Source organism: Heteronotia binoei, chromosome 6 (assembly GCF_032191835.1).
Source record: "Heteronotia binoei isolate CCM8104 ecotype False Entrance Well chromosome 6, APGP_CSIRO_Hbin_v1, whole genome shotgun sequence".
Taxonomy (NCBI): Eukaryota; Metazoa; Chordata; class Lepidosauria; order Squamata; family Gekkonidae; genus Heteronotia; species Heteronotia binoei.
Window position 1 is genome coordinate 19,151 of NC_083228.1, and position 10,850 is coordinate 30,000.

The following is a 10,850-nucleotide window of genomic DNA, read 5'->3' on the forward strand; positions in this document are numbered from 1 at the left end:
GGGGGCTCAAACGAGCAACGACACGAAAATCTAGATCAGGCTCTGAGGCCTAGTTTTTCCCTGAGAGCTTTTGTAATGGAGACTTCTGATCTAGGCCTGAGTGCTTCTGTTGCCTCTCAAAGCCAGGAATCCCCATCAACTCCTGCAGATTTAGTGAACTCTGTTGCTGAAGGCCTTGGGGGACCTGTTGTGAAGGAGGGTGACCTGCAGCAGGCCCCTGGACAGGAAAATTTGGAAGGAGCTGATCCTAAACAAGCAGCCATTAAGGCAGCAGCCATTATACAGAAGGACTTGAAAAGTTTTCCTGTAGATGGGCAACAATTTTCTAAATTGCCTTTGTGTGCAGCTGCTATAGAGACTGATAGTGTCTCTGAAGTTGAAGATCTAGTTGAGCATTTGGTTGAAGTTGAAGGAGAAAGGGACCTTTCTCTTCACCAGGAAGATATACACCTTAGTATGGAGACTTTACCCTCCACAAACCTGATTAATGACACGCCAGAACAGGCAGAAATCACAGTTTCTGGAGACCCATTTACTCTGACCCCAATTGAAGGCGTGGATAATTCTGATAACTCTCCCCCCACACCTATTTCACAGTCTCAAGGCTTGGGGGTTGCACCTATGGACCTATTAGAGCAAACTGAGGAAAGGGAAGCTTCCCTGAGACAGTCTGTACAGGAGGTTTCTCTACTAGCAGAGTCCTCAGTATTACCTACTCAGAAAAGACAAGCCTCTGTATTAGGGGAAAGTGCTGCTTTGTCCTTAAGTTTCAGTGCTCCAGAGGACCATGTCCCTATGGAGGGATCCTTTATTTCTGTGGAGAGAGGTGAAGAAGTTCAGGGCCCTGTGACACCCACTCACCTTAAATCTCCCAGCCTACCCCCTTCCATTAAAAGGCCAAAAAGAGAAAGGGCACAGTCTTCAAAGGTCATCCAGGGAGGACTGTTTGTACCTGAAGGTTCCTCTAAGTTTTCTACTCCAAAGAGGCCTGTGATGAGCACTATAGCCTGCAGGAACATTTGTGAATCCCTCTTTCCTGGCCTGTTACCCCCATCGGAACTGACCCCTGACCTTATGAGATCCCCAAAGAAATGCCCTCAAGGGAAAGAAGCTAAGATCCTTGCTTCCTGGGATCAGGAGAAACAATCATCTCTCAGTGATGGTTTAGCCATCTTAAACCCTAAGGTGATACAAAAGACAGATTTGGCAAAGTTTTGGGGCTTTTTTCTGTTTCATCTTCGGATGCCAGACGTCCTCACGATTAGTCTGGACAAACGCAGGAAAGATGACATTATTGACATGCTAGACAAAATGAAGGAGCTCTTATATGACTTTTTGTTTAACAAACGGGAAGATGATGAGGACCCGGATTTATTGGACAGAATCCTTTACGCCCGTAGCTTGTCCATTAAAATTACGGAACGCCTGCTGATTGGCAGGAAACCCAGGTCCTCGCTAGAAGAGTACCCTTTGTGGTTAACCGATTCGGGTTTTTTGAGTATGTTGAAAGATTTCCTCAGACTGGCAGAATATGTGGATACGAGGGCGGACTATTACCTTTGGGACATCGAAGGATCCGAGATGACTCCGGTCTCGAGACAACGATGGGCTGACTGGCTCAAGGCGGCCGTCCACGCTATGAAAATTCGTATCCGACGGAGGAAAGACCTTGAGGACAACCGACAGGGAACTCCGGGAGGAGAGGCGGTGACGACTGGAACTACATCTCGATGGGCCCTATATACCTGCCAGGGGGAACCTGCTTCTCAGGTCCCCCCGCAAACGGGTGAGGATTTGTCTCCTGGCACCTCAGAATCCATAAGACAGACTGTTCTCTGCTCTACTCCGCCTCCTCCCCCTTTTACTTCTTCTTCTACTACTTCTTCTACTACTGCTCCTATTTCTTCCTTCTCGACTACCTCTGCTTCTATCTATGGTCCACCACTTATGACCTTTGCTCCGGCTATGGGAAGGGGGGCAACAGTGGATTTTCTTTCCATGCCATCTAAGACAGTTGAATTTCAAGCTACAGGGGAGTCTGAAAGATTGAACCTCAAACCCCCTAGGAAGGCTTCAGCTAGAATTAGCGTGAAGGAATTGACCAGGCCACGTTCTAAATATGATACATCTGAAACCCCTTCACCACCTCGAGCTTTAGCAAGTAACTGTAAAACAGTTACGGGGAAACTTAGGAAGGGAATACAACCAGACCGTCCAGCTCACACTCTTCTGACGTCTGGATCATCCGCTCAAGTCTATACTTGCTCAGAACCTGTACCTCCTGTTCTTGGCATTAAAGGCCTACACTTCAGAGCTAGTGATATACATGTTCCAGCTGGCTCTTCAAAGGGCTTTTCGATGCTGAGGGAGAGGGAGGTTATGTCAGGTGTAGAATCTCTGAGCTCCAGCGGAGGGGAGGATGAAAGGTGTGGTGGAGAGGGGGGAAACGCCAATTTCTCGGCTTCGTTGGGAACCTTGGTAGAGAGACAGAGTTTACCTACCCAGATGGTTGAGAGGGAGGAGAGGAGGGAGATGGAGATGGGGAAAAGGGAAGAACCTTCACAACATCTGTCCTGTCCAGAGTCCTTGTCCACTTCTTTTTCATCCTCAGTCCCGACCTTAACTCCAACTGCACCTGCTCACAAATTGCCGGAAAGCACGGAATACCTTGCCGGAGAGCTACCGACACGGGCAAAGGCATCGGGGACTGGACCTCGTCCTACAGGGGCGGCGGACATTGAACTGTCTCCGGTTATTCCATACATGGTGCCTAAGGGTCAGCGTCCTCCGAAGCGTCAACCGGAACCCAAGAACGCATCGACGGGCCGCAGTATGCCTTTAGACAATACTTTGCACGTTCCGGCTCTTAAGGACAATGTTACCGGTGTAACAATTGGGGACAATGAAGTACAGGAGTCTACAGTAACTTTGGTTGGTGAATCATGTCATTCTAATGCCTTTAATATTTCTAAGGTCTCTAATACCTTTAATACCTTTGATACCACCGCGACCTCTGATAGCGGTTATGCTGGTAAGCACAGGATGATTGATGTAGATTATTCAGATGATAAGGGGGAGGGTAAATTGGACCCAAGGAATACGCAGAATGATCCTAACTCGATAGAGTCGGTTACCGTCTTAATTGCACAAGAGGGGAACACAGATAATTGTTCCAACCCCTCTACCCAGAAAGCTATTAAAGGGAGGACTGGGCTCAACAATGTTTCTACATTTCCGGTCACTGAGTTGCCTATACTGATTGGAGATGCACCCGAGGGTACAAGGTCTGCTTTAGACATGGGTACGGTTCACAAATCCCGTCAATCAGACAAACCAGATAAGCTCAATGAGACTAAGGAACTTGGTCTCTCACAGAAAACAGATCATAAAGGGACCCCAAATAAAGCTTCTCCGGTCAGTATTGGACTCGCCTCCCTAAAAGACCACTCTGTGATCCAACTCACTAATCCAGGTCCCTCGATTTCCTCAGCAGACCTGTCGGGTTTGACAGATTCATCAGTGGGCGGTAAGACTACCCAATACTCTCGAGAGGGCAAACCTCGAGGGGCTGAGGGTTCTTCCTCCTCTTACGCCAGCGCCGTACAGGGTAGAAATCCAAGGGCTCAATCGATGAGTGGCAACCAGGTTACCCCGCTTAGCGATTTGAGGGGTCAAAACTCACAATCGGAACAGTCTCGGGGACCCGCTAGAGGTGAACTCCCTAGGAGAGCGGTGAATTACGAACAGGAAAGAATGCTCGATGATAAAATTCTAGAGGAATTTTTTAACGAAGATATGGATGCGGAAGATTCCTTTGATCCTCGACAACGTTTTGTCACTCGTTTTAGATATAGGGGGAGTGACCCCCATAAGTTGTCAGACACTTATATGATCGACACTATTCTTGGGGATTTTTTGGATGTCCCTCGTGACGACATTTTAGCCGTTATTTGCCCTCCGGGTATGAGGGAAACAGATGTATGTGTTGTTTCTGAATTGGCTTTCCAAAGATTCTGGGCTCGGATTCGAGCGGCTACCGCCCGCTCTTCCGATCCTCTGGCCGACTTTGACATTGTTCCTTTGTTTCGGGGAGAAGCAAGGGTTTTAACGGTGTCTTTAAGAACAACCACTGTACCGGAGGAGGACATAGAATATTGGCTGACGCAACACTGTAGAATACTTATGGCTCCCAAGAAAAAACTGAATACTAATGGCATCTGGACAGGGGAATACAAAGCTGTCATTGCTCTTCAGAGAGACTCGAAAAGCCGACTTCAGCACTTACCTAAATATTTTTTTTTAGGTCCAGAAAGGTGTGTGACTAGATATAGCGGCCAACCTCCCGCCTGTTTCCTCTGCGGAGGATACGGCCACATACGTCAGGACTGTTCCTCGCCCCTATGTTCTAACTGTGGGGAGTTTGGTCACCTGTCCACGGGGTGTAAGAAGGGAATTTTTTGCAACCTCTGTCGACAAATGGGTCACACTTATTTGTTATGCCCCTACGCCTTTTATAACATCCAATATCCTAAAGCGTACGAAAGGCTTAAAGAGACTCACTCCGATTTTAGACAACAAACATCTGCCAGACACACCTCCGCTTCTACTTCGCCTAAGAGAGGAGCAACTTCAACAGCCCCCTCCGTGAATGCTCCAGATCCTGACCCTCTACCTGTAGGAAAGGTGCAAGATACCCTAACCGATACACTAACCGAACCCGAAGAACAACTAGGCTGGACTCAAGTCTCACGGAAGAAGATGACCCCCATCAGGGGGATGGTATCTAAGGGTGTTTACAAGAAATTCAAACCTACAAAAGAACAGGAAGTCAACTTGGCTTCACGAAATCGTTTTGAAGCCTTACAGAAGGAAGAGGACCAAGGGCTTCGATGCCGAGAGGACCAAAGGCCAAATGTGTGTGAGAATAGACAAGGGAAAGATGGCGATGACCGCTCAGTTGATATGTTAGAGAATGAAGAGGATGAGGAGTCGGGGGATGACGAAAAGGCCACCTCTGCAACAGTTAAGAACACATTACCAACTTCTCACTTTTTCTTCAACACTTCATCGCCAAAAACCTCCGGCGGGACAACCAACACAGAGAAATATGTCACCAACCTGAGTCGTTGGGGGAAGATGGTGACAGCTCTGGATGAAACCGAATTGGAGCAATTGATTCGTGAGATGAGGCAGGAGTATGCAGCGGCCAAAGACAATTTGGAGCGACAGGAGACCGCATTTCGGCGGATGTGGGAACAAGGTACGACACCATCGGGTTCTAAAGCCGAGGAAAGAAAGATTCGTGCTTATGAGTCGAAGAAACCCCGCTTAGTGGAACATCTTCAGATAGTTAGAACCCAGCTCGCCATGGCCACCAACGAGGCGGATAAAAGAAGGGAACTGAAGGACGTGGCTCGTATGGAGGAAGAGTCGGCAGGTTCAGACTCGGACCTCTCTGACATGGAATTCGTGGAGGCAGAAGCCAAAGACAGGCAGAAAGACACAGAGCGGGATGCCGAAAAGAAACCAAGAGGAATGGCTCAAACCGATCCAATGGACTCGAAAGACACAAACCAGGATGCAGACAATCAACAAGAGCCTCAGGAAAATCTCGAAGTTCATCAGATTTCGCAGGAAGGTACTCAACAGGGAGAGCGGCAACCGGCAATCCAGCAGCACACGCCGCTCGCTTCCGGACAACAAGGCGAAATTCCTTCTCGACTCCCATCACCTCTTGAAGCGGATAACTCGCAACCCTGTCCTACTCTGCCTCCCAATCAGGAGCTTTACCTCTTACAGCCTCATCTGTACCCTTCGCCCGTCAACCTAAGTAAAGGGGATAAGACTTCTGAGGAAGCCTCCCCTTTACTCCCCAGTGAAGCCGCACTTCCCTCCCCTAGGGAAGGGGCGGGTAATCAAGGTTTGCCAACGCTCGAGACAACTGTAAACAAGACGGAGACTTGCTAACAGCCAAGACCCCCTTTCCCTTTTTATCTCAATTTTTTCTTTATCATGGCCCTCTCCATCTTATCCTGGAATTGCAACGGGCTTCGGCAGCCCTCCCGGAGAGAGGAAATTTTTTACGCTTGTGCCCATATTCAAACTCACATTTTAATTTTATTGGAAACTAACATCAGCTCTCCGAGAGAACGGAGTGAAGCGCAACGGGATTGGACTTGGGGACCTTCCATCTGGTCGCTCAAGCTCGAGCACGGGGCGGGGGGGATAGGGATTTTACTCAAAGCATCCAGCGAAGTCCAGACGATAAGGACGATACACGCCTCCCCCGGCCATTTAGTCGTATTAGACTTCAATTTCCTGACTCACCCTGGCCCCTCACTAGTTAAATATAGACTGTTGGCGCTTTACGCTCCCGTCGATGTTAAGAAACGGAGGGCTCTCTGGGAGGTCTTAAAAGATTTCTCTCGAACCCACAGAACGTTAATAGTGGTGGGAGACTTCAACAATCGCTCGGAGGAGGGGGACAGAGTAAGGTGGGGGGACAGCGGTCCGGCACCCGCCAAGCCTTTAAATGTGGAAGAATTACAACTAAAAGCTTTCTTGAAAGACCACTTGACTCTGACGGACTTGGGCTTAAGCCACACGGGTCGTATGGATTTCCTTCCCACTCACCACAGGGATTTTTTCGTAAAGAAATTCGGACACTACGGTGAGAGTAAAATGACCTACTACCACCCTCTAAACCTCAGCAGGATCGACCGATTCTGGTGTCCCTCATCTCTGCTTCCGGCTCAATTGAACTTAATCTTTACGATTTGGTCGGACCACGCCATGTTGCACGCCGTTCTTTCTACCCCTGCCCGACAGGCACCCGCACAGCTGCGATGGAGGCTGATGGACAGAGATCTTAAGGCCTTTTTGATGCTAAGGGAGCTCCGTCAACTGATCTCTTATCACAGCTTATTCGTCAACGAAGACTCCATCGTTACCTGGTGGGAAAACCTTAAGAAAGCGATGAAGAAGACAGCGATGAGGGTCAAGGGGATTAACTCCTCAAAAGAACTGAGGGACTATCATAAGGCCATTGCCGGATTCCTGAGCATTCAGTGGAGAAGGGACAAGGGCATGGCCTATGATAAGGAACGCTTGGCTCAGCATCAGGGCACCATCAAATCGTATCAGCTAGCGCAGCGGCGGCAGCGGCGCTTAACTTTTCTGGCGAGAGCATCGGGACCCCTTCTCGTTAAAGGGGAATGGCAAAAAGATCGGCAGTCTACTCCGATGACCCGCCTGACGCTCCTGAGACCGGAGGCACCCACCGGGGACATCGTCGGCTCGAGAGACATCGCCTTCTACCTCTCCGAATTTTATAACAAATTCTATGAGACCCCTCCTAACGAAAGAGACGCCGTTTCGAATATGGAAAACATAGCACTTTATCTGGACTCCATCGAGAGCTGGAACTGCCGATTACCGGAGAGCGTGCAATCCCAGATGTGTTCTCCCTTTACCGAAGAGGAGGTCGCTTCGTCTATCGGTTGCGGAAGAAGGAATTCGACTCCAGGACCTGACGGTCTGTCGTACGCTTTTTACAGGGAACTTAAAGACCTCGTTCTCCCGATTTTAACCAGACTTTTCAACTTCATGCTAGAACGCGGCCAGGTGGGAACAAGTTTTAAAGAGGGAGTGATGATCTTTATTTTTAAAGGGGGGGATCCGACCAAGGTAACCAATTGGAGACCGATCACTATCTCCAACGTGGACTACCGTATCTTCACCAGGGTCGTGAATAATCGCTTTAAAGCCGTCATAGGGTCGCTCATCGATCACGGGCAGACGAGCGCGATACCGGGACGTAAAATGGTACACACCACGTGCACCTTTAGGCAGGCTTTCCACTCCATCAAGAAGGAACGGAGAACGCAGAGGTTGCTGCAGTTGGATCAGAGCAAAGCGTTCGACCGGGTGTCGCATCAGTTTTTATGGTCCCTGTTGGCCCGATGCTCCTTTCCGGCCGTACTGATCGATCTGCTGAAACACCTGTATTCCGGCGCTAGGGTTCAGCCGTGGGTGGACGGACAGAGCGGCCCTTTCTTCGAAATACACCGTGGTCTTCGACAGGGGTGCCCGCTGAGCCCTCTGCTCTATGTTCTAACCCTGGAACCTTTGTTACGGGCGGTAAAAACAGACCCTCTCATCAAAGGATTCGCCTCCACCGAAGTCCCTACTTTCCGTCTCTCCAGTATAGCACACGCAGACGATACTTACGTGTGGCTCTCGGACCTCCAGGATCTGGAGAGGACCAAACGCCACATTTGGCGGTACCAACGGGTTTCGGGAGCTCGTATCAACCTCGACAAGAGCAAGCTCTACTTGTTAGACGGAAAGTCCGAAATCATCTCGGTGAGCTCTGTTGAGTCTTGCACGGAACCCACGGAGCAAAGGTGTCAATACGAATCCTCCTCAGTCCCTGACCCGATCCCAGTAGGAGACAACGTGTTGAAAATCCTGGGCATCTCCTTCGATTTAACGGAAAACGGCTGGAAGGAGAACTGGTTCAGATGGGAGAGCGCAGTGTCCAAGAGGCTGGAATGTTGGAAGAACTGGCGCCTCTCCACTAGTCAGAAAATCCAGTTCTTTACCACGTACTGCATCCCCGCGGGGAATTATCTGGCAGGTGTTTTCCCCCCACCCGAACCCATCGTGGCCTCCGTAACACGAAGGGTGTTCTCGTGGCTTTTTGGCACCTTAAATTTTCCTTTGGCCAGAGCCGTATCCTACGACAGACAGCAAAACGGAGGGCTAGGACTGTTGGAAGTAGGCTTATGGTTTTTGTGCAATTTTTTCAACGTGAACTGGGGGTGGCTGGGTGATATTCAGAACTCAGGTTCGGATCCTACCTTAAGCTCGGAAGGCGCGCGCTTGCACTTTTTAAAATCTTGGATGGCAGTTTCTTGGGGAAAGGCGTGGTGGGTGGAGGAAGGACGTATCCCCCGGTTAAACTTGCACACCGCTAGAGCCACACCGACCTTTTTACTGGAAATTTGGAGGGCGGTGAAAAGGTATCAGTTCACGGCTCACCTGGTCAAGACCTCATGCTCGGGAGAGAAGGGCCGAACGGGGAAAATGTACTGGGAGGTGTTGAAAAAGGCTTTTCTTGACCCTTACTACCAGAGAAGGGCTCTAAAGAACACCATCTCGGCTTACCTGAGAGAACCCACGTTCCCCATCCCCAGCTTTTCTGATGCGTCCATCCCCTTTTACTACCGGGACTTGAGGTGGCGGGCTTATCATCAGGTACTATGGGTGGGGGGGCAACGGTTCGGACTACCGATGGAACAGAAGGCCTGCCCCAGGGTAGATTGCATCAGTTTTCTTTTGTCAGACCCGGGGAGGTTCGCGGACCAGTACAGAAGAGAGGCCACCATAGAAACCGTACAGCACGCGGTATCCGCATGCGTAGCCGTTCGTAAAGAACGCGCATCCGTAGCCAGGACTCTTCGTTGGCCGTACTTGTTGCACCAACCCTGGGAAGTGATGGTCTCGGGATTAGAACCTCCGGAGGGGTACGGTCACCCGGGTCAACCATGGCCCCCGGCCGTTAAGGGTCACGGGGCGGCGATCTTATCCTCTCAGAACGTACCGCGTAAGGTGCCGTGGTCGTTGGTCCGTTTGGTTAATTTAGTTATTCTTTACGTTGTTTTTCAAAATAGACGACAGGAAATGGTATCCAAAAAGAGCACTCCCACAAAGAACACGGTGATGAGAGTCACACAAGCCCTTTCCCAAGTCAAAATGTGGGAGAAACAAAAGACTAAGGAATCTGTATGGTGGAAGAGGTGGAAGTGGTTTGAGGTGGTCAATCCGCCCGTTCCTTGAGAAACATTTGTTTAAACTTTAATAAAGTTTAAACTTTAATAAAGTTTAATAAAAAATTAATTTCTTTCCTGAAACAAAGTAAACTTTTCACTGTTGTTGAAGTCCACATCTGACAATTTCGTTCGTACAAAAAGTTATATTATGGTGTAATTATGTAACGGTATAGCTTTTAATTTATGTAACCTAGGGTACGCAGGATCAGTATATGATGTATTCTATGGTACTTAAATGTAAATGACATATTATGAGAGACATATCTGTATTTGAAATAATTTCCCTTTGTTTGTATGTGGAAAGGATAATTTAAATAAAAATCATTATTTTCCTAAAAAAAAAAAAAAATCATTATTTCCCTAACCCTAACCCTAACCCTAACCCTAACCCTAACCCTAACCCTAACCCTAACCCTAACCCTAACCCTAACCCTAACCCTAACCCTAACCCTAACCCTAACCCTAACCCTAACCCTAACCCTAACCCTAACCCTAACCCTAACCCTAACCCTAACCCTAACCCTAACCCTAACCCTAACCCTAACCCTAACCCTAACCCTAACCCTAACCCCTAACCCCTAACCCCTAACCCCTAACCCCTAACCCCTAACCCTAACCCTAACCCTAACCCTAACCCTAACCCTAACCCTAACCCTAACCCTAACCCTAACCCTAACCCTAACCCTAACCCTAACCCTAACCCTAACCCTAACCCTAACCCTAACCCTAACCCTAACCCTAACCCTAACCCTAACCCTAACCCTAACCCTAACCCTAACCCTAACCCTAACCCTAACCCTAACCCTAACCCTAACCCTAACCCTAACCCTAACCCTAACCCTAACCCTAACCCTAACCCTAACCCTAACCCTAACCCTAACCCTAACCCTAACCCTAACCCTAACCCTAACCCTAACCCTAACCCTAACCCTAACCCTAACCCTAACCCTAACCCTAACCCTAACCCTCACCCTAACCCTAGCCCTAGCCCTAGCCCTAGCCCTAGCCCTAGCCCTA